This window comes from Diplotaxodon limnothrissa, linkage group LG4 (assembly GCF_057381915.1).
Source record: "Diplotaxodon limnothrissa isolate DT_005_m linkage group LG4, D_limnothrissa_male_GT1.1, whole genome shotgun sequence".
Taxonomy (NCBI): Eukaryota; Metazoa; Chordata; class Actinopteri; order Cichliformes; family Cichlidae; genus Diplotaxodon; species Diplotaxodon limnothrissa.
Genome location: NC_140599.1, coordinates 12605183 through 12612129, shown reverse-complemented (window position 1 = coordinate 12612129; position 6947 = coordinate 12605183).

Here is a 6947-nt window from a genome sequence, read left to right as displayed (position 1 = left end):
ATTGACAGGCTTCTGGAGAACTTCATGACATGTTGAGGACATAATTTAGCCTTTAAATCAGCTGTGTTGGATCAAGGACACGTCTAAAACCTGCAGGACACCGGCCCTCGAGGCCTGGAGTTCGACACCTGTGTGTTAGAAGCAGCCATCTAAAGATGGATAAAGTGTGGTCATAAAGGGTCAGTAGTATTTAAAAGAATCCTCGGTTGTTACTAAGTGATCCAAAGAGTCCCGTGAAAATATCCCCCACATTATTACACAATCACAAGCTTCAGTTTCCTTTTCTTAGCTGACAGGAGAGGCACCTGGTGTGGTCTTCTGCTGCTGTAGCCCAACTCAGAAATGCTTCAGAAATGCTCTTCTGCGTACTTTTGTTGAAACCAGTGGTTATTTGGGTTACCATTGCCTTCGTGTGAGCTTGGGCGTGTGGGTGAATCTCAGTAGATGATCATTTTCTGAAAATACTCAGAACAGCTAGTGTGGCACCAACAACCACGCCCTGTTCAGAGTCACTGAAATCACCTTTCTTCCTCATTCTGATGCTCACTAGCTTGACTGTGTGTACATGAATAAATGCTGCTGCATTTATAAATAAATCCCGTGGCAACTCATTCGTTTTTTGCACCATAAATACCTTGTTGGTGTAACAGATGAGAGTACTTTTCTTAAGGATAAGGTGATATGTGACTAATCCCAACTGGAAACGTGTTAGGTTGAGCAATGAAACAGTTAGGCTGGTCTAGTAGGAAACACTGAGTTGTGCATTATGTAACTCATATTTAAATTAAGCTGAAGTTGTTTTGTTTTTCTCAGCTTTGCATGTAGGTTTGGTTCCTTTTGAGCTGTACCAGGAACTGAAAGCTGCAAGATGTTCCATAACAACAGTGTTTCTAAAAGCGGTATTCCAGAGAATCTCATTGGGGCCATGTTACAGTTGCCTTTTAGTAGGAAATGTAACTTCCTGTAATTAATAAAGTGATAACATTTTATGATAGGGAGGTTAATGATTTCTTTGTAGCATCATGGGTGAATAAAACATTGTGTTCTACTCTATTATGATGTGTACCTACTGTGTGCGGCCCTACGCTGGGCTGAAACCAGTGTACCCGGATGTCTGGCTCACGAGGGTGGCAGCTCAGTGTGCTTTCAAGATGGCCATCTGTGCCAGATGTTAACGATCCCTGCCCCTGTGTGTACAGTGGCCGTGTGCAAGTGTAGTGCATGTGTGTGTCAGCAGATGGTGTGTGTCCATCACACACACAAACACACACACATTTTCTTCCATTATCAGTTCCCAGTCATCAATTATTCACACCAGGAGACCGAAAGCGATGAAGAAAAAACGTGTTTCCTGTAGAACCTGCCAGCTCGATTTCATTTTACCCGAAATTTGATAGAACTGCATAAATATTATGAGCATGGAAAATTTAGGGTGGTGTTTTATTCATGCGTGCTGGTGTATTTGTCTGCGTGTCCCAAAAAAGAAAAAAGAAACGGGAAAAAAAAGCGAGAACAGCTAAATCTTTCAGGGGGTCTGTGTAATAAGAGGCCAGCAGAGAACAGCTGGTGTTTGGTGTGTGTGTGTGTCCAAAGAGGCTCTCCGAGGGGGCCTCCAACCCTTTGTTGAGAGAGGGCATATCATTAGCATCTAAAACTCCTCATTGCCCGTGAAGAAAAAGAGAGATGAAAAGCTGAGGCGAGACGAAGGGAGCAGGTCAGAGACAGAGAAGAAGACAGAGAGAGAAAGAAAGAAAGAAGAGAGGTAAAGGGATGGAGAAGAAGGAGGGGACTCCGATGGTGGGGGTACAGCAGGAAAGTGGTGGCAATAACCGGCAACACCTGCCACTTCAGACAAATGGACTGTCTGTGTGTACGTGTGTGTGTGTCCAGCCGTCCACTGGGGATACACATGTGTTGCTGTGTGTCTGTGCAGAGCTGTGGGCGTGGAACCATGAAATTGGTGGATGATCTAACTTGTGTAGTATGCTGCTGTCGCCAGTTGGTGGAGCAACAGAGCTCCTATAGACTGACCTGAGTGCTGTGCAGGCAGCAGACCTTAAGGTGATTTGGTAAAATAAAAAAGGATCAAATAAGAGCAGACTTTTTGTTATTGCACTGTCCCTTCAAATTTTGGATTTATTTATTTGTATCTATTTAATGACATAGGACACGTCACAGTTTGGTAAAATGGAGAATAGAAGAAGAATCGACCTTTGACCTGTGGGTTAAGCTATCCTTTCAGGGATCACATCCACGTGGGACGCAGCAATATGATGCTTGTATAAAACTATGTGCACTTACATGATTACCTGAAGAAGTATATTTGGTTGTATAAAGACAGATTTAGATTTATTTCATTTACTGAAATATTTTGGGGTCTTAAATATATACCTGATCATTTGAATCAGGTGTGCGGGAGCAGGGATTTGGCTAACACGATAACACTGAGTGGTGGGATATGTCAGTAGGTGCTAACATAAATTTGTACCAACGTACAGGAAATGTTGACAAGAACTTTTTATGGAAAGGAAAAGGTCAATTAATGTGTTCGGAGAGTGAGGCTCACTCCCTCAGTGAGTACGGTCTAAATCAGGCCTGAGAGTGGACCCCAGAATCAAGTTGGAGAAACAGTTAGGAGGTCAGGGCAAGACAAACCCTTGCATGCATGAGCACGCACACACAATTTAGTTGTTCGATTAAATGTTTATATGAAAATTAACTTTATTTGTTAAAATGAAATTAAAATAGTGAACCAACTGCTTGTTTTCTACTACAACTACAACATGAGTATATACAGAAAACTGTGATATTCTCGTACCCTTATAGCACAATATTACCCTGAGGCAACAAAGCAATTTCTGGTGCAAGGCACATTTATTGATTGATATATCATCAGGGATGCTCAAGCTCTTGAAAAGTAGGATGAAATATTTTTTTCTCCCAGAAATAATATTCATGCCACAGAGGTCTAGTCCTGCAAAAGCCTTTTTCCCATGAGTTTATCTTTGTCCAATAGCCCACTTCTCATCAATGTGCCCTGGTTCTTTGAAATAGTTCATTTTTACTGTCATGTTCTGAGGTAAGCTTGGGAAGCCTTGGGGGCTTTATGGGATGCATGTTTCAATAGGGGTAATATTACCACTACATTCATACACATATGAACCTGTGCCGTTCCCACCAATGCTGTACACAGTGTTTTCATGTCTTTCGGCTGATTGTTTTGGTTTTACGTACCTCTGCTTTACTGCTTTGTCCCCGCTCTCCTGTCCAACACCAAACCGCTCAAAGACACAACTAGCAATCATCTGGTGGTCACCAGCTCCAAGTTAGCTAAGGACAGAGACAGAAACTGGCCAGCTTCGTTATCAGGTACCTGCTTACTCAAACTGATAATACGCTAATGCTGCGTTTACAGTTGGTCTTTCAGTAAATGTTTATCTCTAAATAAGTTGACTAAACCTTAACAGGGCAGGCTTTGTAAGGGTAATGACATGATGCCGTCTGAAGGAAAAGAAAAGCTCAGTATCTGTTTGTTAAGACGGAGAGAGATTTAAAGTGTGCAGCTGTTTACTGCATCGGAGATGAAAGAATTAAGGCTGGAAGAAAAGGAAGGAAATTAGTCAGGAGAAAGATCTATCAGGGCTACAGTGTTCATTCATAAGGACAGGATGTGATGTCACAGGCTCTCACAGTGAGGCAGGAAGAGGTATTTTTAGTGGTCCCGATCAGGTTTCCCTTAAGGCGCCAATCATGCCACAATCAATTCAAGCACACACAAAAGACAGAGCTCTCTGGCTTCTCCTGAGTTGTGGGGAGAGCAGTGTGTGTGAGTGTGGGGGGAGGGGCCTGAAAATGAGAAGATGTGACAGTTGCACCCACAGTTGACCGTCACGCCAGCATAAAAACACACAGAAAAACAGATAATATGTGACGCTAACAACACCGGCCTGCTTGTGGCTCATTGCTCCGTCTCTCCTTGAGCGGCCTGCGTCTTTCTGTCGGCTTCGGGCGTCGCCGTCGAACTCACAGAATCTCACACACACACTGTGTTAAACGAAGAGAGAGGCTGTGAAGTAGCTCTGCTGATCTCAGTTCAGCTGCTTTTCTGTAGCCATGACAATGTGAGGGCACAGGGAGCTGGAGGACACCCCCAGAGCGCGCGCACACACACACACACACACACACACACACACACATGCTGAACTTTGACCTGACCTCTGTGTGAAGAATGGAGGTGAAGGCAAGTAGAGGGTGGGGGGCTGCCCAGTGGCTTCAGCTTCCAGTTCTTTGTTGGTGGAGAGGAGGCCCTTGGTAGGGCAGCAGCTGTGTGCACACACTCACAAGAAAACACACACACACACACACACACATTCCTTACTGATTGCAAGAGACACCAGCACGCACACACAGGACCCTCTCAGACATCCACTTTCAGGATTGCTTCAGTCCATCTTTCAAAAAGTTTTTTTATGCAGTTTTCTTCATATAACAGTACTTATAGAAACATTTAAAAGGCTTTAATTATGACTGACTGGACATTTAGCAAACCTGAAGCATGAAATCTGGAGAACTGTTTCTCAAGAATTTAAGAATATCAAGTATTTAATTTGTCGATGGCTGAAATCAAAGCCAACATAAAGCATAAGAACAAAAAAAATCCCTCTTACATTTCTGACTTTATTCAGCTTTGATAATGAGACAGATTTGGTTTGAGGTTTTAAGTTAAAGTATTTCCACTATCAGTTATTTAGATTCAGTTATTGCTTAAGAAATTTGACTCTCAGACTAACTATAGGAGCCCTATTGGGGGCTTTAACCTGTCGTTAGCATTTTTCAGGGAGAACTTCACCAATTTTCAAGCTCTTCTTAGTGAGAAAGACTCATGAGGGCAGGAAAACAAAGAGAGGGAAAACAGGCATTTGTTGGTTTCATGACACAAGACTGTAATGACCAGGAAAGTGATCAATACAATCAATGGAAGGACCCTGTTGTAGAACAAATTTAGCTCGTTATGTCTCCCACACTAGACTGGAGCACACTAGGGATCGAGCAGTGATGGGAGGCTAAGAAATCATTTGACGCTCGGGTTTGAAATGCTGGCACGTTTGCTACAACCTTCTGTCACAGCATCATATGATTTACTGCAGCAGGAAAAGTGGGACAGTTCATTCATGTCTTCACTGAGTTGGTCAATGCTCACTGTAAAATATAGGTTAATGCTTGAGCGGTGACGCAGATTCTGTTCCAGCCGGTTTCTCATTATTGCTCTGCCGTCCCTGGCGAGCTAAAGCTGCTCTGCGCTCAGTTGTGCATGTCTGCTCAGACCTGATACAACCCTAGCTGACCTAATATGAGATCTGTAGAGCGAGGACACTCCATACACTTTGGTTTGCGCTTGCCTGCTCGCACACACTCACCATCAAACAATGGTTTCCGCAAGTTGGGGTTTGTAAATATAGGTCAGAGGAGAGGGAGAGTCCCCCTGCTCTCCCCATCGTTCTCCCTTTCTTTCTCACCCTGTTCATATCTGTCCCTTTCCTGCTCCTCACATTATTTTCTTTGTTCAGTTTCAGTCAGGTTAGTGAGTCACGACTAAAAACGCTGCAACAACTTCTCCACAGCTGCAGACAAAAACAACGGCAGGGAAAAATGTTGCCATTACTTTAATTAGACTCAGGCGTCTTATATAAAAAAAAACAACAACTCTGTTTTAATAAAAATGTCTCCCAGGCTTCCCTTTGATTTGCTGTTTTGTCCAAAGATGTTTCCTGATTGGTTGATGTCATAATGCAGCTGTGGAAAAGGAGGTGCCATTGGCTCCAGTCCAGAGGTGTGTGTCAAAGGCGGAAGCTTATTGGTCAGCTTAGCGTCCTCTGATGCAGTGCTGCGCCGTCTGCAGGTACTGAATGTAGTGCGCGCGCGCGTGTGTGTGTGTGTGCCATCTACAGCAGAGTGCCTGCCCTTCATCAACTGACAGATTTGAGGCTGATCACTATAGCAACCATCCTCAAAGCTGCTTTGAGAACAAAGATGGCGTCCCTCTCTCTTTCCCTCCCTACCTCCCCCACTGAGTCTCCACAGAGGCTTGTGCTGATGGGTGCTTGACTGAGGTGTGGTATAACATAACACCGCAAATATTACCACTCTCATCAGGTCCACAGCATCTGTAAGAGATGCATAATGAGACTGTGTGTGTGTGAGAGAGTAACTACCTCTCTCTCAAACATAATTTAAAGATGCATCAATGGAGGCAACACTGCATAGCGTGAGAGAGGTGTAAAATGTTCACACACACACTCTATAGTAATGAAATGCCATTCCCATAGGCTGTATATAAAAGATGGCATAGCTGTCGCGATGTAGCTGATTGGTCAATGAAGTCGTGTTTTGAAGGCTTGATTTAGAGCTGTTATTATTTTGTTTGTATTTGTTTTTTTTAAAGAAGTGTTTCTTCCTCTGTCTGTGTGAAGCCACATTTTCACTGTAGTTTACAGACCCTGATATTAGTCCCCGACTTATAGAAGTGAAACGTCTCACCTGTGTGTTTCAGGCTCCCAGAGGACTGTCATGCAAAGCTGACCCACAGTCATCAGAATGAATTCGTTGCTTGGATGAAAGTCACTCTACGTCTGATTGTGTTACACGTTTATGTTGCTGTGAAATGAATTACTGTGAAATACTTCAGATTTACTGCCCTCGCGTCATTATTGTTGCTTCATCTAAATAAGCACGGCACAAGTAACGACGTCTGAATGTTGTATGAATGTTCATCCATTGGTTTCTGAAGTCTTGTTTAAAATGTGCATTTTCAACTTTGTCATTTTAGTTTAAAAAAACAGGTGATAAGGATGAGTGAGTGTTGCTCATTGGCTAACAACTTGTCAGCTATAAGTCGTTAGCCAATGGGAATTGACTATGTGCACGTTAGCATATGCTACTTCCAGTGC